Source organism: Felis catus, chromosome B1 (genome assembly GCF_018350175.1).
Source record: "Felis catus isolate Fca126 chromosome B1, F.catus_Fca126_mat1.0, whole genome shotgun sequence".
Classification (NCBI taxonomy): domain Eukaryota; kingdom Metazoa; phylum Chordata; class Mammalia; order Carnivora; family Felidae; genus Felis; species Felis catus.
In genome coordinates, this window is record NC_058371.1 from 116,154,499 (window position 1) to 116,178,888 (window position 24,390).

Consider the following 24,390-nt stretch of genomic DNA (forward strand, 5'->3'; position numbering starts at 1 on the left):
AACAAAAGCTGAGGGGATTTGTTATGACTAGATCTGCTCTGGAAGAAATCCCAAAGGGAGCTATGTAGGTGGAAATGGAAGGACACTAGAAGTTGCATGAAGAAATAAAGATGTCCATAAAGGTAAATACATGCACAGTGATAAAAACTAGTATTATTGTAGTGGTTTGTAACTCTACATATTGTTTTCTATGTAATTTAAGAGACTAATGTGTTTAAAAAAACACAATTATTGGAGAAAGAGGAAAGTTCTTGCACTATTGGTGGGAATGCAAACTGGTGCAGCCACTCTGGAAAACAATGTGGAGGTTCCTCAAAAAAATTAAAAATAGAATTACCTTATGACCCAGCAATAGCACTACTAGGAATTTATCCAAAGCATACAGAAGTGCTGATTCATAGGGGCACATGTACCTCAGTGTTTATAGCAGCACTTTCAACAATAGCCAAATTATGGAAAGAGCCCAAATGTCCATCAACTGATGAATGGATAAAGAATAAGTGGTGTATATGTGCGCGCGCACACACACACACACACACACACACACACACACACACACAGACAATGGAATACTACTCAGTGATGAAAAAAGAATGAAATCTTGCCATTTGCAACAACGTGGATGGAACTGGAGGGTATTATGCTAAGTGAAATAGGTCAGTCAGAGAAAGATAGCAAGTGTTTTCACTCATATGTGGAATTTGAGAAACTTAACAGAAGACTATAGAGGAAGGGAAGGAAAGATAAGTTACAAACAGAGAGGGAGGCAAACCATAAAAAACTCTTAAATACAGAGAACACACTGAGAGTTGATGGTGGGGGGGAGAGCTGGGGGGAGGGGAAAATGGGTGATGGGCATTGAGGAGGGTACTTGCTGGGATGAGCACCAGGTGTTATATGTAAGTGATGAATCATGGGAATCTACTCTTGAAGCCAAGACTATATTGTTAGCTAACTTGATAATAAATTATTAAAAAATAAAATAAAAACTGAAATAAAATACAAATCAAAAAAACCACAATTATTATGTTTTTGTACACACAGTGTATACAGATGCAGTTTTGTGACATCAGTAACTGAAAGGGGTGGCAAAACAATTTTTATAAAGGCTTTCTATGATTAATTAGCCTCTGAATTTAAGCAGGATACAACTCAAACCACAAGAAAACATGCATCATATTAGATTTCATATGAGGGCATGTAAAAGGGAATGTAAACAGTCATTTAAAATAACTTCACATTCAATTATATTTGGTGTTAAAAGCTACATTTTTATAGTATGTGAAATATAAATTAGCAATGTCATTATTTTCATTTCCTTTAGAGAAAAGATGGGGAAATAAAAAAATGCAAGTACATGTGATTTTTTTGTGTATGTTATCGGGACTTTGGAAGTATAGCTTGTTTCAAATCTGAGCCCAATCAAGAAAAAAAAATCACTCTATGAACCATAGAAAAGACTCAAACTTTATACATACAGCACAACTTTGGTTTGTGAGCATAATTTGTTCACAAATTTGTAATCCAAAGTACTTATATATTAAAGCAAATTTCCCCATAAGAAATAATGGAAACTCAGATTATTCATTCCATAATCCAAAAATATTCATATAACAATGATTACAATACTATAACATAATACAAAACAATAAGGAAAATACAAAATGTAAAGAAAAATAAACAAATTAACTTGCACTTACCTTTGAAAACCTTGCTGGCTAGTGTGAGGCAAGAGAGAGGAGGGTTATTGTGTAAGATGACTTTCACTATCACTAACGGAATCACTGCTATCTATTGGCTTGATGGAAATTTTGTCTTTTCGTGCAACTTTAATAAGGAACCTATCCAAGGACACTTGCTTTTGCCTCCTTTTGAGGATTTCATGGAGACGTGACATTGCATTGTCGTTAAACAGATTCATTGCTTGCATTGCTACAGCCTCATTTGGGTAGTGCTTTTCTACAAAATTTTGCACTGTTTCTCACATTTTACATATCTCCCTAATCTCACTTGAAGTGAGGGATGCCTCTGCCTTTTTCTCTTCCTCCTCTGCAGATGAGATACAGATGTAGGCTTCTTATAAAATCTTGCAATTTTGGCTATTCGCATACCTCGTTTGTACTTCTCAATGATTTCCTTCTTAACTTCTTACCGCCTTTCTTTTCACCCTTTTTCTGCATAGGGTCCATTGTGCATACTCTTGTGGATGTTTACTAAGTACAGTATTAACAAACTACTGTCATATACTGTATTAAATGTAGCTGGCAATAAGGCATCAGAGGAAAGGGTCTATATCTGCAGGCAGCCTGACCTAGAATGAAGCAAAGCATTCCTGAGCTTCCACTTGTATGGAAAAGTAAAGGACTATCCACAGGTGCTTTTAAGTGACAAAAAATACACTAGTGCCTGTTGTGGGCACCTACCAATGTTCTGAAGAATCACTGATTTCTGCCAAACACCAGGGCCTGAGACCAAGCATCCGAGCATGGGAGACAATCACCCTCAATCCCTCAGTGAGAAAGAGAGAGAGAGTAGGAGAGAGAGAGAGAACTATTGGCTCGGTTGTAACGTTCGCCATCACTTGGTACAGTGTCAGCATTGCAAGACATCGCTCATTTATCAAGTTAAAATTTATTTAAAATGTTTGCTTGTCTTGTGGAACACTTGCAGAACAAGTTACACCAATCAAAGGTTTTACTGTATGTGTGTGTGTGTGTGTGTGTGTGTGTGTATTTAACTCTCAATTTTCCCAATGGGTTTCATTTGCTCACTTTACAAAAGAGAGAAACTAAAAGTGAGAAAATACAGAAAATTGTTTTTATATTTCTTTAGCATATGTTTTGCCTTTAAATATTCACATCATTTAACTAAGTAATTTCTAACATAACTTAGTAGCATAGACTCAAAATGAGCAAATTTGTAAATCTGTAAAGCAAAAACTTTCATGGGGACAGTGATTAAACTGTTGAGGGAGAGTGCTTCTTAGGTCTTTGCTTTTCTTATGTCTGCTTCCGTCCCATTTCCATGTAAATGATGTTATAGAAAATAATCACCACTCAGAGCAAAACAGTTCTCTTTGATGCAGGAAAACTAATGAGTACACAGAAATCTACCATAGTCTTTCTGAGAAATTTTATCCCTGTGGTTTTGAAATTTTTGGTTTTGGCCTCTTGAATTTCTAACTAGAATTTTCTTCCTGCAAAGTGTAAGTTTATCAGAAAGGCATAAAGTTACTCAATGGATGCTCTCTGGAGAAAAGAAGGAATGATCTTTTCCAATGAAGACAAAGATGATAATGAAAATCTAATGTGAAGTAATCAAACTCATGACAGTGCATTTTCTAGAAAAACATTTTGTTAAAACACTATCTAATGAACTGTCAGGGCCATAATGTAGCACATAACAAAAGTCAGTCTTGGATATACTTTGGGTAATAAAATATTTGAAGTTTTCACTGTGCCACCTCTTAACATAGAGTCGTTTTCTTCATTCATTTAAAAACCATTTATTGAGTGCCTACTACACTGCCAAGTGCTATACTTCTGCTTTCAGGGAGCTCAGGATCTGAGAGAGAGCTGGACAGGAAAACCAATAGCAGTAGCACAAAGTAATGATGGCTTTGAGAGGTCTATGCCTAGAGCTGAAGAACTTATAGCAAGGGAACTTAACATGGCTTAGAGTGAGGGCAAAAAGGTGTGAGAAAACTATTCTCAGTAGATCTAGATTACTTGAAGGATAAGTGGCACTTCAGCAGAGAAAAGGAAAGAAAACAAAGAAGCATGAACAAATCTGAGACATATTTGAAGGTGAAATAGCACTAGCTCATCAGATGTGGGAGATGAGGGGGAAGAAGGCTACAGGAAACAAAACAATCTCATTTTCTGCATTTGTGTAATCTTATTAGTACTCACTATATGCCAGGCCAAATATTAGGTAGGCCCTAAGAATACAGGTATGAAAAAAATGTGGTCATTGTCCTTAAAAAGTTTAAGTTAATGTTGGGGCCATGGGGAGAGAGAGCAAGACTTTCTAAAAGCAAGTACAATTTCAATATTGTGATTTAAAATAAGAAATATATGTTTGGTCTTCATCCTATTTCTGGTACAGAGTTCCCAAAGGCCTTATAATTTCTTTCTTTCTTTTTTTTTTTTTTTAACATTTATTCATTTTTGAGAGACAGAGAGAGACAGAGCATGAGCAGGGAAGGGGCAGAGAGAGGGAGACACAGAATCTGAAGCAGGCTCCAGGCTCTCAGCTGTCAGCACAGAGTCAGGCATGGGGCTTGAACTCACGAATTGCAAGATCATGACCTGGGCCAACCTCAACTGACTGAGCCACCCAGGCACCCCAGGCCTTGTAATTTCTTAAGTGATGAGAGAGATTAAGGTGATTTTTGTTATGTTAATGAGGTGGCTTTGGGACTTCTCTAAAGGTTGGGGGCTGGTTGCCAGTAGAGCCAACCATGTGATTAGAAGGTTGGGAATTTCAGACCCATCCCCCTGACCTACAGGGGTATCTATCACTGATGGCCAATGATTTAATCTCCCACACCTATGTAATGAAGCCTTCATAAAAACGCCAACAATAGGTTTAGGAGAGCTTCCAAATTGAAGGTTTGGGAAAAGTGGTGCACTTAGAGTCTGAAAGCTACATGTCCTTTCCCCATGCCTTGCTCTATATGTCTCTTGTATTAAGCTGTTCCTGACTCATTTCCTTTAATAAATCCAGGGATCTAGTAAGTAAAATGTTTCTCTGAGTTCTATAAGTCACTCTAGCAAATTAATTGAACCCAAGGAGGGGATGGTATGGAATCTCAGATCTACAGCCAGTTGGTCAGAAGCCCAGGATTGGCATCTAAAGGGGTAGAGGGCAGTCTTGCAGGACCAAGCCCTTAACCTCTGGGATCTGATGCTATCTCTAGATAAATACTGCAAACATTTAGTTAAATTGTAGGAAGCCCCAGGGGTGCTGCAGACTTGCATGGTACTCTGGGGAAACCCCATCACCACCACTACCACCACCAAACTGGAATTGGGGGCCCAGAATTCTTTAGCAATGAAATGTAGCACGTTATAATTCTGAGAATAAACAGTTAGTATACAAGGAAAGATGGGATCAATTTCATCTGAGTATAAAGTAAGGACTAATAAAGTTGTTGATTCAAGGTGCCATTCTCCTCCTCTCCCACACCTAAACTTAAAGAGATCACAGCATTCGTCCCAGCTAATCCCAGACTCACTGCTCAAACAATATTCCAAGCACCCATAGCCAACAAGAATTGGCACATAGATAATCCTATGTACTCCCAGCTTGAAAATATTTTTAATGTTTGTTTGTTTGTTTGTTTGTTTGTTTGTTTTGAAAGAGGGAGAGAGAGAAAAGAGAAAGGAGAGAGAGGAGCCAGAGAGAGAGGGAGAGAATCCCAAGCAGGCTCTGTACTGACAGCACAGAGCACCACAGGGGGGCTCAATCCCACAAATCATGAGATCATGACCTGAGCCACAATCAGGAGTCAGACGCTTAACTGAGCTACACCAGCTACCCAGGTGCCCCACAAGCTTGAAAATCTTTCAAGGAAAGGCAGAGAGGTGATGTAGGAGTTAAAGATCAGGAAAAATGTGGGGAGAATCCCTGAGATAATGACTGAGATAATGACTGAAATGGGCTCTTTCTCCTAACTGGTAGGAGGTACAGAAGAGCAAAGAAGATCCTCAAATGGAAGGGCTGACTGCCTTGGCCTGTGCCAGATTCCTGCACAACCTGTCCTCTAGGAGGGAATTGGTGAAAGCTCCATGGACCACACACATCTTTTATTCTATCACAAAGATCAGAAATAGAGGGAAAAAGAGAGAGAACGAGATTCAGCATACAAGAGAAAAGGGCCATGACAAAAGGCTTATGCTACCTAAGTGGGAATAAAGGCAAAAGTAAATTATAGAGTTCTTATCATGAATGGCAGCAGGGGACAGTGGGACCTGATGGGGAAGGAAGCCAGGCTTCCTTGTTCCTCAGTATTAAACAAATTCAGTATTGCACTGGGAAGAGAATGAAATGGTCATCAATTATATTAAAATATATGGACTTATTAAAAATGCAGCAATGTCTGCCAAAAGCAGATGGAAAACAGAAATTCATAAAACAAGATGAGCTCATTTGCAAAATCTCAGCCCTTCCACTAACTCCCAGAAGCTGACAGTTCTACATCAGCATGGTGCTGATATGTGGTGGGTGGGAAAGAGTAAGTCAATGGAGGAGGGAGAAAACCCAAGAAATAGTTAACAAATTCTTTCCCCGCCACCATTTTCCAATATGAAGAAAGACATCTCCCTTTCCCCTTCTATTTACTAGCCATTGGTATCAATTTAGAGTCAGTGAATTGCTAAATTACATCCTTGTGGGAATCAGGATTTCTTCCTTATACCGACTCTAGATGCATGCTCATTAATCTTAGACAATGTAATTTATTAAGATTAAAACCAGCCAAATGTTAATTTCTGAGCCTGAATTTGAATAATCACTCTCTGTAAGATTGGAATTGTAAGTCTAAAACTTGAAATAACCGTAGAAACATCAAGTACATCTTTTTGAAGTTCTCTATTGGGGAAAGTCAAATCCAAAAAAGTCAGTTGATTTGCCGTAGTTTATAGGACATGTTAGTAGTAACACTAGGGCTAGAATCCAGGAATTCTGGCATCTGTTACACTATGAAATTGAAGAAAATGAACACTTTGGCCTTGAATAATGTATTCAAGAACAGGGCTTAGAAAGCTAGCTAGTGGGTATCCTAATGGTACTTTGTTATTATATTGCTTCAATAAGATCTATTAAGTGATGATGTAACTAAAATAGCAGGAATTATAAGCATGCACAAACATTAATAGTGATTCAAATTATTTTAGGAGATCATACAAAGCTTAAAAAAACCCTCTTAGGGACTCTTGGGTGGCTCATTAGGTTGAGCATCTGACTCCTGATTTTGGCTCAGGTCATGATCCCAGGTTTGTGGGCTCAAGCCACACAATGGACTCCATGCTGAGCATGGAGCCTGCTTGGGATTCTCTCTCTCTCTCTCTCTCTCTCTCTCTCTCTCTCTCTCTCCCTCTCTGCTCCTCTCCCCTACTTGCACTCTCTCAAAAAGGAAAATAAATAATAATTTAATTATTTAATAGATCCTCTTAGAACTATTGCCATAACGAGGACTTAGTTTACTTAAAAATAGCAAAAGGGAGATGGGTAGCAAAACCTTCCCCACCTATAACTAGGAGAATCAGAAAATGCTAATGTGATTGGCAGAGTTTGCAAAGAAGAGATTAAATTAAAAGAAAGTCAGTGCTTGTTACTTTAATCATCAACATGATGGAATTTTTTTTTATTTTGACAATCACTGTCAATTTGCACATTAAGTCACTATTCAATTATCCAAATTTGAAACAGAAAGGCTTTCTTCTACAGTGGAATTAAAAATTAAGGCATTACAAATGATGAGAAGTTGACTGCAATCAGTTACTTTTATAGTTTCTTTTCTTCTGTTAGGTTCTTCCAGTTAGGACATACATAACATGGTTTCCAGAAAGACATGTGGGTGGGTCTAAAAGCAGATAGAATGATACATTTTCTCAAGAGAAAATACTATACTTTTTAAAGCTAGAGAAAAAAATAATAGTTTTAGATACAAAAAGCCTCATTGATTTTAGAGAAAAGTAGGCTTCTGCAAATTTATAAACTTGAGAGCTATATGTAGAATGCCTAAAGGGAATGCATTAGAAATGTCATGGGAGTCATTAGGGGAGCTAGCATTAGAAAAATTTTAAGATGTTCATTTCCTCCAGGGCACTGTGATTTCCATTCTACACTGTCAGTCTCAGCGTTACTCAATGTATCAGCTTCTTCTGTTGGAAAATGGAAACTTTCCATGTGCCTCTCAGATTTTTTGGAGCGTGAATGACTGAACATTTTTAAAAAGAATTCCCATGAAAAGTTTATGAGGTGCTTCACTTCACTCTCTAACTCCCAGTGTCCATAATTTTCAGTGTTTGAGGTCAAGGTAATCTAAATGAATAGTTTAGTTCATGAAGCAGGATAAAGAGAAGGAATATTGAACATGTGTGGGATATAACATAGCCCTCAGTCCTCTGCCCTTTTTTTCTTTACATTCTGAGAGAAATCATCTCCTTGGAATGCCAATATAATATTGTGGTTTAGACAGAGGCTTTTGAGTCAGAAAGTATAGGACTGAAACCCTAGTTCATGTGACTCTGGATAAATTGCTTTATATCTCTAAGCCTTACTTTTTAAATTTATGAAATGTGAGAGAGAATGGTGATTAGGACTTTCCCTATTATCTTGAGTTGCTGGGGACCCAAGGCTGATAATAAAGGCCCCAAAGCCCCTGTGTTATATACTTGCTTTCTAAAATCCCATTGCAGTGCATGTGTGCATGTGACCGAATTCATACAAATAAGAGGTAAGACTAAGTATTCCTGAGGGTTTGGGTCAGGAATTTGCTTCATGCCTAAGAAGACAAAACTTTGTAAAGACAGAGCCCTTGCCTTTTTGCTCCCAACTTCCTATAAATACATTTCTGTGACCTAGAGCTATGATGGATGCATTATAACCCAGCAAGGATAAGCCACAAATAAAAAGAACCAACACACTGGGAACTGCAGAGAGAAAAGACAGAGGGAGAGAATAGGTCCTTGATGACCTCAATGAGTTGCTAAATCAGCCTTGGACTGCTGCTTCCAGATTTCTTCAAATATAAGTTAATTAAATGTCTTCAGTGCTTAAGCCATTGTTTGCTGAGTTTTTTGTTATTTGCATTCCTACTCTTTTTTGTTTCAGTGAATCACACTAGGCTTTGTTGATCAGCTATTTTATCAGTACAAGAGTCCAAAGAAAGCACTTACTACCACCATCAAACACTATTTATCTTACGAACAATGGGATATTGTGTTATACAGTGTGTTTGTTCTCTAGATCTTCTGGCCCTTATATTCCATCCTTCTTGTGTCTGCCAAAAGGCTGACTTTTATGTACTTCCTCAATGGACTCCATTGGCCTCAGATTTCCAGTTTGTATCAGTCCGTGGGAATCACCAACAAAAGAAAATAGGATGAGAAAAAAGTGAGAATGAGTACTTACTCCTTTCCCTATGGGTCATTTTCATTTGGGGGATTTTCTTCATCGTACTGGGGGCCACAGTTGCTGTCAGGTAGCTCCTACTCTCTCTGTGTTTGATAACCATTTTCTTCCCCAAGCCCTTCAGGGCAGTAGGCTCTCACTCACAATAGCCCCAGGGTACCATTTCATCTTTGTTGATTTCTCTTATCAATAGTCCCCTCATTCTCTTCATTTACTCCATTTATGTAAGTCATCTGTTTCCTGCTGCAATTTGGACCTTATTAAGTAGAAAGAGCATGAGATTTTGCATATAAGCCAAGGGTACAAACACAAATTTACTAACTAAACTAACACAAGTTACCCAAAGTGCTAAACTTTTATAAGTGGGACGATACCTATTCTGAGGGGTTATTGTAAGGATTAAATATTAACTGTCTTAACAGTACCTGACACATAATAGATGCTTAATAAATGTAAGTTCTTTTCCCATCCCCTCCAGTCCAACTCTTCCCTGAATTACTGAATAAGAATCAATTGATTCCAAAGTTACTGATTTTATACAGTAGACTTAAGACCTACCTCTTAAGATGGAACATAAAAGGCACCTGGGTGGCTCAGTCAGTTAAGCATCTGACTCTCATTTTTGGCTCAGGTCATGGTTTGGTGAGTTTCAGTCCTGTGTCGGGCTCCTGAGCTGGCAGCGTGAAGCCTGCTTGGTATTCTCTCTCTTTCCCTCTTTCTCTGCCCCTCCCCTGCTCATGCTCTCTCTGTCTCTTTCAAAATAAATAAATAAACTTAAAAAAAAAGATGGAATATAAAGAACTGGCTCAAGTACCTCTACTCCCTCTTCATCATAGCCATTGCAAACATTAGCAACTGAATAAGACACTTGTCCTCACTCAACTCTGATGTGATTTCAGAATCCTCAAAAAAGACCTCTAAAAAGCCATTTGTTTCCTCTCCTCTCCTCAGACATCTTTCTAATTGTTTCAGGAACATGAAAATCCCAAACTAGACTGCAAATGGCTTAAAGTAACAGACAAGAGTCCACATCTTTAGAATTATATCTGTCATACTACAGCAGCTAAGATTAGAAGCATGTTTTTTGAGTGGCTAAACAACAAATGGCACATTCAGCCTCTGATGTCATTGTGTCATCTTGGATGCAACTTGAAATAAATAAACAAGCAAATAAGGGGACAAAATAAGAAGACTGAGAAGTCATTTCTCACAAAGAGTAGATTAAATGATTCATTTACTTCTCTAGGTCACAGGAAGAAAGAGATGAAATAGTGGAATATCTGATTATATTCCTTTACATTGCAGAATGAAATCCTTGTGCACACTGTTAAGGTTTTGATGTTCTTATTTAAAAACTAGCTAGCTAGTAGGCAGTGCTGATTTACAGAAAAAGTTATTGTAGCAGCACTTGCATTTAAAGAGAAATTCAATGCATCTCTCTGATAAAAAAAAAATCTGATTATAGTATGGTTGTTACATACAGTAGCATATAGTACATATAACAAATTGCTACATAGTGTTCATTCCACTGACTACATTATTGTTTGTAATACACATGCAGTGTAACCAAGAGACCATCCTCAGTTTCCCCAAGTGAACTCTAAAAGAGAAAGGTGGTTGAAGACATATTGTTGAGGATAATATTTTTATGCAGCTTGTAAATTAACTGACATAATGGAAAAAAATGTTAAAAGTTTGATGTAATGGTATATTTTCTAACTTGCAACTGAGAAACTAATCTAAATGACTAGTGTGCTTGATAACCGTGTGTGTGCGTGTGTGCGTGTGTGTTGATTATATAAGTCTACCTGCTTTCAAGGAATATTATCAAATATGGTGAGAGTATGTAGCATATCAATAGAATATTTTATAACACTTATGAACACTCATGTCTAAAGTTACTTAGCTAAGTACTATATATAATAATAGAATTCAAGTGCCATAACACAGAATAAAATATATATTATTATTGCCATTTTACAGATGAGAAAATCGAGATCCAGAAATGTTATTTTGGATGTAAATTGCCCAAAGTCCCAAAGCTTGTATTAGCACTGAAAATACAATACTCAAATACTTTATTCCAAAGTCAATGCTCACTCATGTATGTACCATGTCCTATAATCACAAACAGCAAACCAATAAATACCCATTGTGTGTAGTAAAAAGAAAGTTAAAAAGCACAAGAAAAAGGACTGAGTAAATAAAGTCATTTTGATTTGGGATATGTTGAATATTCCTAAATACTTTTTATGTGTCAAGCACTACACCAATTGTTTTACATATAGTATTTCATTTAATTTACATGCAGTATATCACCAGACCCTTAATGTTTTATTGCTTCCATTTTACAGAAGATGAAATTAAGTCTGAGGCAAGATACAAAATCTATCCATTTTATATAGGTAGTTAGTAATGGAGCAGAAATTTACATTTTTCAGGTATCTACACCAATTTAAGGTAACTTTCATGACTATATTTCATCCTAGAAGGCCATTGTGGAAGAAATAAACTGTGTATAAGTTCATTATAGAAAATCTAACCCAGTATTTACTGCCTATGATTTCTTTTAAGTTTCCCCACTGTCATATTTATAAAGACCACACATAAATATAGTGAAGACTGGAAGAGAATTATATTTAAAATATGCCTTAATATAAAGACAAATTCAAATTCAATTGATATTTATTAAATACCCACTAAAATACAACATATTGCACAACACATTCATATAGATTATCTGTCTTAACTCCTACAACTATCCTCTGAGGTAGATCATTTCTTGTTTTGTACAGAAGTAACCTACTCTCAGAGACTTTCTTGATATTTAAAAAAAATAATGTTTATTTTATTTTTGAGACTGAGAAAGAGAGCACAAGCAGGGGAGGGGCAGAGAGAGAAGGGTACAGAGGATCTGAAGCAGGTTCTATTCTGACAGCAGAGGAGCCCAACGCAGGGCCTCAAACTCGCGAACCATGAAATCATGACCTGAGCTGAAGTCAGGTGCTTAAACAACTGAGTCACCCAGGCACCTCGAAAATGTCTTGATTCTTAACCCAAGTATTTCTACTTTATTTTGTTTCTAATTCTTATGAATTCACATCACTCAACAATAATTTATTTAAGGGACAATAACCACTCCTTTAGGTGATAATAAGGGAGGGAAACAAAGCAGTTTAGTCTTCTAACTTTATAGCAATGACTTCGAGACTAGGTGTGTCCAGGTTCTGAAAAGTTTTCACTTTTGAGTTTTTGAGTACCTTCTCATTATGAAACACATAGGAGATTAAAAGAAATACATAGCATAACAGTATAGAGTTGTTGAATCACTCTGTCGTGCACCTGAAACTAATGTTAACATTGTGTGTCAACTATACTCAAACTATAAAAAGAAAGAAAGAAAGAAAGAAAGAAAGAAAGAAAGAAAGAAAGAAAGAAAGAAATCCTGTAGATTTTAATACAACACTAAATCCTGTAGAATTTAATTTGCCTTATAATTATTTTATCAAACCTCTGACTTCTGGAAAATAAATGATGCACCCAGTACAAATTAGTCATTCAAATAATATGTTTTGAATTGCTAATTAATTAGCTAAACAATATGCTTCAGATGAATATCTGAATAAGTTTCAGATATTCTTTAATACCTACAGCGCTGGCATAAATTTTAATAAACACATTTTCATGATATTTGACTTTTAAAAATAAAGCTCTTTTAAAAATAATTACTTTCATCTTGAATAATAGCAACATTTATGTCATTTACCTTTGGCGAACTAACAACCATAGGAGGAAATACATATCTTCATACTATGTGCTACAAATACTATTCATGTTACCTTATCACATCAGGTTGTTATGTTATCTATGTATTTACGTTGCATAATATCTTCGCTAAATGCATTCTTTTGTTTTTTGATTATAATGTAAATGTATGCACACCACAGAGGTTAGAAGTTGCTTTAAAGAATATCTAGCTTAAAAACAAAGTATTATAAAACAGGACAATAAAATTAAATATCATATAAAGGACCACCTGGAATGATAGAGCTGTTTTGCCACTTTTAAATGCAATCTACTTCTTGCCATTTCTTTTTGCCAAATTAAGCTTACTATTGAACTGTGTAAACGTGATCTTTATCCTATTCTGTAATATCCTGTATACCTTCCCAAATTGGCCAGAAGACCAAATTCAACTCTTCCACCACATCTAGGCTTACAACAATATGTTTCAGATGAATGTCTCCAAATACTGTGGGCCTATGGTTTGTTTTTTAGCCCAGCAATTTTATAGCAATACTGTAAAGCAATGACTTCAATTTCATATAATCATGCTTGGCACAGATAGTGGCTCTTATCCAGACCTATTTAATTTCACCTTTTAGGAATTATGTAAATATCATATGTCTTTTTTTGAAATTTACCACTACACTATAGTGTTACATTACTGACCTCATCTCTCATAGACCACACAATGCATAGACCTTAGCGTTTGTCTTTTTTGCACTTAGCTCATGTGGTGAGCACCTGAAACCATTCTTAAAACTTACCACCCACTTTCTCGCCTGCTCTGCCTCTAACTTTTAAATCATGCCTGTTAATTTCTGTGGAGACTTGGCTGACAAGCAGGATGTGATGTACTGTGTGGGGCCATGATCACAGAAGTACAATACCAGGTCAGTGTAAAATTTTAACAACGTGGTTATTTATGATAGTTACTGGGTATGACCAGAATTAAGTAGAACATAAGCAAAAGATTTATGCAGAGAGTTTAACATTTTCCTTTTGTATTTATATCCATTTTATGGTATAATGAATAAGCATATGGTCTGTGGACTCAGGTAGACCTGGATTAGAGTTCTCTTCCTGCTACTTCTAAGCTGTGTGACCTTGGGAGGATTCTTTTTCTGAGCCTGCTTCCTTACCGAGAAAGTGGCAATAACTGTGCCTACAACACAAATTTGTTATGAGGATTACCTGAAAAAATTCACATAAAGCACTTAGCACACAAAAAGGTACAGCTACTGTCATTATTATCACTATTGTTGCTGTTATTGTTTGGGGTTTTTGTTTTTGTTTTTTGTTTTTGGAGTCTTTATGATTAAAATGTCCTGGATGATAAATAATATTATTTCCAAAACAGAAACAAAGCACATTATCCAAATGTCAACTAACTTTGGACAATTTTAATTTGTCCTTTAGAAAATCCATTGCTTCTTTATGTTTTTTTAAAATATAATTTATTATGAAGTTAGCTAATATACAGTGTATGGAGTGTCCTCTTGGCTTCGAGTGTAGATTCCCATGATTCATCGCTTAAATACAACACCCAGTGCTCATCCCAACAAATGCCCTCCTCAATGCCCATCACCCATTTTCCCCTCCCCTCTACACCCCCTATTAACCCTCAGTTTGTTTTCTGTATTTAAGAGTCTCTTATGGTTTGCCTCCCTCTCTGTTTTAAAACTACTTTTTTCCATTCCCTTACCCCATGGTCTTCTGGTAATTTTCTCAAGTTCCGCATATGAGTGAAAACATACGATATCTGTCTTTCTCTGTGTGAATTATTTCACTTAGCATAATACCCTCCAGTTCCATCCACGTTGTTGCAAATGGCAAGATTTCATTCTTTCTCATTGCCAAGTAGTATTCCATTGTATATATACACTTGATCTTAGCCAAAAGGCTGAGAAGCGATTTCCATTGTATATATAAAACCACATCTTCTTTATCCATTCATCAGTTGATGGACATTTGGGTTCTTTCCGTAATTTGGCTATTGTTGATAGTGCTGCTATAAACATTGGGGTATATGTGCCCCTATGAATCAGCACTCCTGTATTCTTTGGATAAATTCCTAATAGTGTTATTGATGGATCATAGGGTAATTCTATCTTTAATTTTTTGAGAAACTGCCACACTGTTTTCCAGAGTAGCTGCACCAGTTTGCATTCCCACCAAGAGTGCAAGAGGTTCCCGTTTCTCCATATACTCACAATATCTGTTGTTTCTTGAGTTGTTAATTTTAGCCACTCTGACTAGTATGAGGTGGTATCTCAGTGTGGTTTTGATTTTTATTTCCCTGATGATGAGCGATGTTGAGCATCTTTTCATGTGTCTGTTGGCCATCTGGATATCTTCTTTGGAAAAGTGTCTATTCATGTCTTCTGCCCATTTCTTTGCTGGATTCTTTGTTGTTTGGGTGTTTAGTTTGGTAAGTTCTTTATAGATTTTGGATACTCACCCTTTATCTGATATGTCATTTGCAAATATCTTCTCCTATTCCATCAGTTGCCTTTTAGTTTTATCGATTGTTTCCTTCGCTGTGAAGAAGCTTTTTATCTTGATGAATTTCCAATAGTTCATTTTTCCTTTTCTTTCCTTTGCTGTCAGAGACATGTAGAGTAAGAAGTTGCTGTATTTTATCCTCTAGGGTTTCTGATGGTTTCCTGTTTCACATTTAGATCTTTCATCCACTTTGAGCTTATTTTTGTGTATAAGATAAGAAAGTGGTCCAGTTTCATTCTTCTGCATGTTGCCGTCCAGTTCTCCCATTACCATTTGCTAAAGAGACTTTTTCCATTGGATACTCTTGCATGGTGTGTCAAAGATTAGTTGGTCATATGATTGTGGATCCAATTCTGGGTTCTCTATTCTATTCCATTGCTCTATGTGTCTGCTTTTGTGCCAATACCATACTGTCTTGATGATTACAGCTGTGTGATAGAGGCTAAATAATACACTGGACCCGATGGACTTCACAGATATATTCAGAACTTTATGTTCTTCTTGAATATATATTCTTCTTGAGTGCACATGGAACATTCTTCAAGATAGATCACATACTGGGTCACAAAACAGCTCTCAATAAATATAAAAGAATTGAGGTCATACTATGTATATTTTCAGATCACAATGCTGTGAAACTTGAAATCAACAACACAAAAAAAAATTTGGAAAGCCTCCAAACACATGGAGGTTAAAGAACATCCTACTTAAAGAATGAATGGGTAAACCAGGCAATTAAAGAAGAAATTAAAAAATATATGGAAGCAAATGAAAATGAAAACACGATGGTCCAAGCCCTTTGGGATGCAGCAAAGGCAGTCCTAAGAGGAAAATCCATCCCAATCCAGGCCTGTCTCAAAGAAACAAGAAAAATGCCAAATACAAAACCTAACCTCACACCTAAAGGAACTAGAAGCAGAACAACAAAGAAACCCCAAAACCCAGCAGAAGAAGAGAAATAATAGAGATCAGAGCAGAAATAAACAATATAGAATCCAAAAAAACAGTAGAATAGATCAATGAATCTAAGAGCTGGTTTTTTGAAAGAATAAACAAAATTGATAAATTCCTAGCCAGGCTTCTAAAAAGAAAAGAGAAAAAACCGAGGGGGGAGGAGCCAATATGGCAGAACAGCATGGAAGTTTTTTGTGTGTCTCGCGTCCATGAAATACAGCCAGGCCAACACTAAACCATCCTACACACCTAGAAAACTGACTGGAGGATTAACACAACAATCTGCACAACCTGAACCACAGAATTCAGCAGGTACACGGCACGGAGAAGTGAACTTGGGGACGGAGAAGGTGCAGGAAGGGAGGTGCTTTAGTGAGAGGAGAGAGGACAGAGACTGGGGGAGGGGGAGAATACGGGAAATGCACCCCTCCCCAAAAGCAGCCGGAGAGAAAGTGGAAAATTGGAACCAGCCATAGGGACTAAACTAAAAAGGAAGAAAGGAGAAAGCAGAGGCTTTAAATTCCATTAAGACTGTAAACAAGGGGAGCGCAAAGGCTGCAACTCCGCAGCTCGATACCTGGTGGTGCTCTGGTGGGAAGGGTGAATCCCCAGGAACAGAGTGGGGTCCAGGAGGTTCTTGGGCCTCATGGGGAAAAGCGGTTCCACTGCCGGCAGGACATTTGGTAGAGACTGTTGAAGCCACCTGGTCCCAGCAGACCCCAGAAAATGGTCACATTTGCAGGTGCTGGAACAAGGTCATTAAGAGTGAAGCCTGATGCCAGGTGTGTGTTGTGATTTTCCATAATCCCTGAAAAGCTGCAGCTACACTATCTCTCGAACTTTTTCTGGGGCAGGTTGGCACCAGGCCACGGTCTTGGGGCACCGGCAGCAGCAGGGTCCTGCAAGCATTCCTGGGTGCAGCCAACATTTGGCCATTGCTCATTTGGCCATTGCTCAGTGAGACCCTCCTGCAGAGGGGCAGAACGGGTCAAAGCCGCAGTCCATCAGAAGTAAGGGGCCGGGAAAAACAGCCGCATCTGAGACAAAACTCGGGAGTGAGGTATTGCCTTGGGCCTGGTCTCGGAGAGTGAAAAAGTGGGGAGTGGATGAAAGCTAAAGACAGAGGACAGGTGCGCCAATGCTGATCCAGGAGAAGGCTGGGTACCTGGGTGGCGTCATTTTTACCCCTCCTGCGCATGCGCATACGCACCTAACAGCACCAGAAAAATCCACCCCAGTAGGCTAGCAGCACCATCTAGTGGAGAATGGAGCCATTACACTGAACCCCACCCAACTGGGCCAACTTCACTCTCAAGAAGACAAGTCTCACCACCGGCTTAGTTTATGGACTCTAAAGCACTACATAGAATGACTTCAAGGGGAAAACGAAGTAATTTCAGTTCTACTTCAATCTGTTAGCAGGTCCATCTATTCAATTTTCTTTTTTACTTTTTTTTTCTCTTTTACATTTCTTTTCTTTTTCTTGAATAAAGAAAGAGAAAAAATTCGTTTTTATTTTCAATTTTTATTAAAAATATTTTTCTTTAATTTTTACCACAATATTGGGGCGCCTGGGTGGCGCAGTCGGTTAAGCGTCTGACTTCAGCCAGGTCCCGATCTCGCGGTCCGTGAGTTCGAGCCCCGCGTCGGGCTCTGGGCTGATGGCTCAGAGCCTGGAGCCTGTTTCTGATTCTGTGTCTCCCTCTCTCTCTGCCCCTCCCCCGTTCATGCTCTGTCTCTCTCTGTCCCAAAAATAAATAAACGTTGAAAAAAAAAATTTTTTTTACCACAATATTTTTTACTTTTGTGTAAATTTTTTCAAATTCTATTTTATTTCCATCATTTTATTTTAGTCTACTTCACTGTATTTTATTTTAGTCTACTTCAGTGTATTCAGTGTATTCATCTTTTCAAATTTTCAAACAATTTCCTTTTTTTTCTTTTTGTGTCTTTGTTTCTTTTCTTTTTCTTGAATGCACAAAGAAAAACTTCATTTTTACTTTCAATTTCTATTAAATTTTTTTCTTTAATTTTTTTACTTACTATATTTTTTGCTTTTATGTAAATTTTTTTCAAATTCTGTTTACTTCCATCATTTTATTTTAGTCTACTACAGTGTATCCACTTTTTCAAGTTTTCAAACTATTTCCTTTTTTCTACTCTTTTTTATCTTTTTAAATCTTTTTTTCTTTTTTTGCTTCTTTTTTTTCTTGAATACAAAAAAAGAAAAGATTCAAATTTATTTTTAATTTTTAATAGTTTTCTTTAATTTTTTTCTATTTTATTCTTTAGTTTTCTGTATATTTTTTCAAATTCTATTTTACTCCCATCATCTCATTTTAGTCTACTTCAGTGTATTCATTTTTTCAAATTCTCAAACGATTTCCCTTCTCCCCCCTTTTTTTTCTTTCCTCTAATCTGTCAAACAACTTTCAACACCCAGACCAAAACACACCTAGAATCTAGCATCATTTATTCAATTTGTGTGTGTGTGTGTGTGTTTAATTTTTTAGTTTTAATATTTTTAAATATTTCTTAATTTAAATTTTTCAACCTCATTAATTCCTTTTCTCCCTTTAAAATGACAAAACGAAGGAATTCATCCCAAAAGAAAAAGCACGAAGAAACGACAGCCAGGGATTTAACCAACACAGATACAAGCAAGATGTGTGAACCAGAATTTAGAATCACAATAATAAGAATACTAGCTGGAGTAGAAAATAGATTAGAATCCCGTTCTGCAGAGATAAAAGAAATAAAAAATAGCCAGAATGAAATTAAAAATTCTATAACTGAGCTGTAATCACAGAAGGATGCAGCGGCAGCAAGGATGGATGAGGCAGAACAGAGAATCAGCAATATAGAGGACAAACTTATAGAGAATAACGAAGCAGAAAAAAAGAGAGAGATTAAGGCAAAAGAGCACAATTTAAGAATTAAAGAAATCAGTGACTCATTAAAAAGGGACAATATCAGAATCATAGGGCTCCCAGAAGAGGAAGAGAGAATTAGGGGTAGAAGGGTTATGTGAGCAAATCATAGCAGAAAACTTTCCTAACCTGGGGGAAGACACAGACATCAAAATCCAGGAAGCACAGAGGACCCCCATTAGATTCAACAAAACTGACCATCAACAAGGCATACCATAGTCAAATTCACAAAACACTCAGGCAAGGAGAGAATCATGAAAGCAGCAAGGGAAAAAAGTCCCTAACCAACAAGGGAAGACAGATCAGGTTTGCAGCAGACCTATCCACAGAAACTTGGCAGGCCAAGAAGGAATGGCAAGATATAGTCAGTGTGCTGAATCAGAAAAATATGCAGCCAAGAATTCTTTATCCAGCAAGGCTGTCATTCAAAATAGAAGGAGAGATAAAAAGTTTCCCAGAAAAATAAAAAATTAAAGGAGTTTGTGACCACTAAACCAGCCCTGCAAGAAATTTTAAGGGGGACTCTATGAGGGGAGAAAACATATAAATATATAAATAAATAAATAAATAAATAAATAAATAAATAAATGAATGAATGAATGAATACCAAAAGCAACAAACATTAGAAAGGACCAGAGAACACCACCAGAAACTCCAACTCGACAAGTATCATAATGGCAATAAATTATCCTTCAGTATTCACTCTAAACATCAATGGACTCAATGCTCCAATCAAAAGACATAGGGTAACAGAATGGATAAGAAAACAAGATCCATCTATATGCTGTTTACAAGAGACATACTTTAGACCTAAAGACATCTTCAGATTGAAAATAAGGGGATGGAGAACCATCTTTCATGCTAATGGTCAACAAAAGAAAGCCAGAGTAGCCATACTTATACCAGACAATCTAGACTTTAAAATAAAGACTGTATCAAGAGACACAGAAGGGCATTATATCATAATCAAAGGGTCTATCCACCAAGAAGACCTAACAATTGTAAAGATTTATGTGCCAAATGTGAGAGCACCCAAATATATAAATCAATTAATCACAAAGAAACTAATTGATAGTAATATCATAATAGTAGGAGACTTCAACACCTCACTCACAGCAATGGACACATCATCTAATCAAAAAACCAACAAGGAAAAAATGGCTTTGAATGACACATTGGACCAGATGGACTTAACAGATATATTCAGAACATTTCATCCTAAAGCAGCAGAATATACTTTCTTCTCCAGTGCACATGGAACGTTCTCCAGAATAGACCATATACTGGGGCACAAATCAGCCCTAAGTAAATACAAAAAGATAGAGATCATACAGTGCATATTTTCAGACCACAATGCTATGAAACTCGAAATCAACCACAAGAAAAAATTTGGAAAGTTATCAAATACTTGGAGACTGAAGAACATCCTACTAAAGAATGAATGGGCTAACCAAGCAGTTAAAGAAGAAATTAAAAAGTATATGGAAGTCAATGAAAATGATAACACCACAATCCAAAACCTCTGGGATACAGCAAAGGCGGTCATAAGAGGAAAGTGTATAGCAATCCAGGCCTTCCTAAAGAAGGAAGAAAGATCTCAGATACACAACCTAACCTTACACCTGAAGGAGCTGGAAAAAGAATAGCAAATAAAACCCCAAACCAGCAGAAGACAGGAAATAATAAAGATCAGAGCAGAAATCAATGCTATTGAAACCAAAAAAACAGTAGAACAGAACAATGAAACCAGAATCTGGTTCTTTGAAAGAATTAACAAAATTGATAAAACATTAGCCAGTTTGATCAAGAAGAAAAAGGAAAGGACCCAAATAAATAAAATCAAGAATGAAAGAGGAGACCACAACCAACACAACAGAAATAAAAACAATAAAAGAGAATATTGAGCAATTATATGCCAATAAAATGGATAGTCTGGAAGAAATGGACAAATTCCTAGAAACATATACACTACCAAAACTGAAACAGGAAAAATAGAAAATTTGAACAGACCCATAATCAGTAAGGAAATCGAATTAGTAATCAAAAACCTGCCAAAAAACAAAAGTCCAGGGCCAGATGGCTTTCCAGGGGAATTCTACCAAACATTTAAGGAAGAGTTAACATCTATTCTCTTGAAACTGTTCCAAAAAATAGAAACAGAAGGAAAACTTCCAAACTCTTTCTATGAAGTCAGCATTACCTTGGTTCTAAAACCAGACAGAGACCCCACTAAAAACGAGAACTATAGACCAATTTCCCTGATGAACATGGATGCAAAAATCCTCAACAAGATATTAGCCAACAGGATCCAATAATATATTAAAAAAATTATTTACCACGACCAAGTGGGATTTATACTGGGGAGGCAGCGCTGGTTCAATATCCACGAAACAAACAATGTGATTCATCACATCAATAAAAGAAAGGACAAGAACCATCTGATCCTCTCAATAGATGCAGAGAAAGCATTTGACAAAATACAGCATCCTTTCTTGATAAAAACTCTCAAGAAAGTAGGGATAGAAGGAGCATACCTCGAGATCATAAAAGCCAAATATGAATGATCCAACACTAATATCATCCTCAATGGGGAAAATCTGGGAGCTTTCCCCCTAAGGTCAGGAACAAAACAGGAATGTCCACTCTCACCACTGTTATTCAACATAGTATTGGAGGTCTTAGCCTCTGCAATCAGACAACACAAATTAAAGGCATTCAAATTGTCCAGAAGGAGGTCAAACTTTCACTCTTCATAGATGGCATGATACTCTATATGGAAAACCCTACAGATTCCACCAAAACACTGCTAGAATTGATTCATGAATTCAGCAAAGTTGCAGGATATAAAATCAATGCACAGAAATCGGTTGCATTCCTATACACCAACAATGAAGCAACAGAAAGAGAAATCAAGGAATCAATCCCATTTACCGTTGCACCAAAAACCATAAAGTACCTAGGAATAAATCTAACCAAAGAGGTGAAAAATCTATACACTGAAAACTACAGAAAGCTTATGAAAGAAATTGAGGCACGTCTCCGGAAGCAAGAGAAACAAAAGCAAAAATGAACTACTGGGACCTCATCGAAATAAAAAGTTTCTACACAGCAAAGGAAATAATCAGCAAAACCTAAAGGCAACCGACAGAATGGGAGAAGATATTGCAAATGATATATGAGATAAAGGGTTAGTATCCAAAATCTATAAAGAACTTATCAAACTCAACACCCAAAAAACAAATAATCCAGTGAAGAAATGGGCAAAAGACATGAACAGACACTTCTCCAAAGAAGACATCCAGATGGCCAACCAACACATGAAAAAATGCTCAACATCACTCATCATCAGGGAAATACAAATCAAAACCACAATGAAATACCACCTTACACCTGTCAGAATGGCTAACATTAACAACTCAGGCAACAACAGATGTTGGCAAGGATGCCAAGAAGAGGATCTCTTTTGCATTGTTTGTGGGAATGAAAGCTGGTGAAGCCACTCTGGAAAACGGTATGGAGGTTCCTCAAAAAACTAAAAATAGAACTACCCTATGACCCGGCAATTGAACTACTAGGCATTTTTCCAAGGGATACAAGTGTGCCTTTTCGAAGGGACACATGCACCCCCATGTTTATAGCAGCACTATCAACAATAGCCAAAGTATGGAAAGAGCCCAAATGTCCATCGATGAATGAATGGATAAAGAAGATGTGGTGTGTGTACATATATATATATATATATATATATATATATATATATATACACACACACATATACAACGGAGTATTACTTGGCAATCAGAAAGAATGAAATCTTGCCATTTGCAACTACGTGGATAGAACTGGAGGGTGTGATGCTAAGTGAAATTAGTCAGAGAAAGACAAAAATCATACGACTTCACTCATATGAGGACTTTAAGAGACAAAACAGATGAACATAGGGAAGGGAAACAAAAGTAATATAAAAACAGGGAGGGGGGCAAAACAGAACAGAGTCATAAATATGGAGAACAAACTGAGGGTTATGGGAGGGGTTGTGAGGGGGGGGTTGGGCTAAATGGGTAAGGGGCCCTAATGAATCTACTCCTGAAATCATTGTTGCACTATATGCTAATTGGGATATAAATTTAAAAAAAATAAAAAAGTAATTTAAAAAAAAGTAAAGAGAATGAACCTAAACAGAGAAAATCACAAATGAAAGATGACAGATTATAGCCAACACCACAAAAATATAAACAATTATTAGAGAACACTATGAAAAATAATATGCCAGGAAACTGGACAACTTGGAAGAAATGAATAAATTCCTAGATACCCATACACTACCAGAACTCAAACCAGAAGAAATAGAAAATTTGAACATACCCATAACCAGTGAAGAAGTTGAATCAGTTATCAAAAATCTCCCAAAAAATAACAGTCCTGGGCTACATGGCTTCCCAGGAGTAATTCTACCAGACATTTTAAGCAGAGTTAATACCTATTCTTCTCAAGCTGTTCCAAAACATAGAAACAGAAGGAAAGCTTCTGGACTCATTCTATGAAGCCAGAATTACCTTGATTCCCAAACTAGACAGAGACCCCACTAAAAAGGAGAATTGCAGGCCACTATCTCTGATGAACATAGATGCAAAAATTCTCAACAAGATACTAGCAAATAGAACTCAACAATATAATATATAAAGAATTATTCACCATGATCAAGTGGAATTCATTCCTGGGCTGCAGGGCTGGTTCAATATTTGCAAATCAATCAATGTGATACATCACATTAATAGAAGAAAGGATAAGAACCATATGTTCCTGTCAATAGATGCAGAAAAAGCATTTGACAAAATACAGCATCCTTTCTTAATAAAAACCCTCAAGAAGTCAGGATAGAAGGAACATACTTAAACATCATAAAAGCCATACATGAAAAGCCCACAGCTAATATCATCTTCAATGGGGAAAAACTGAGAGCTTTCCCCCTGAGATCAGGAACACGACAGGCATGTACCCTCTCACCACTGTTATTTAACATAGTGTTAGAAGTCCTAAGCTCAGCAATCAGACAACCAAATGAAATAAAAGACAT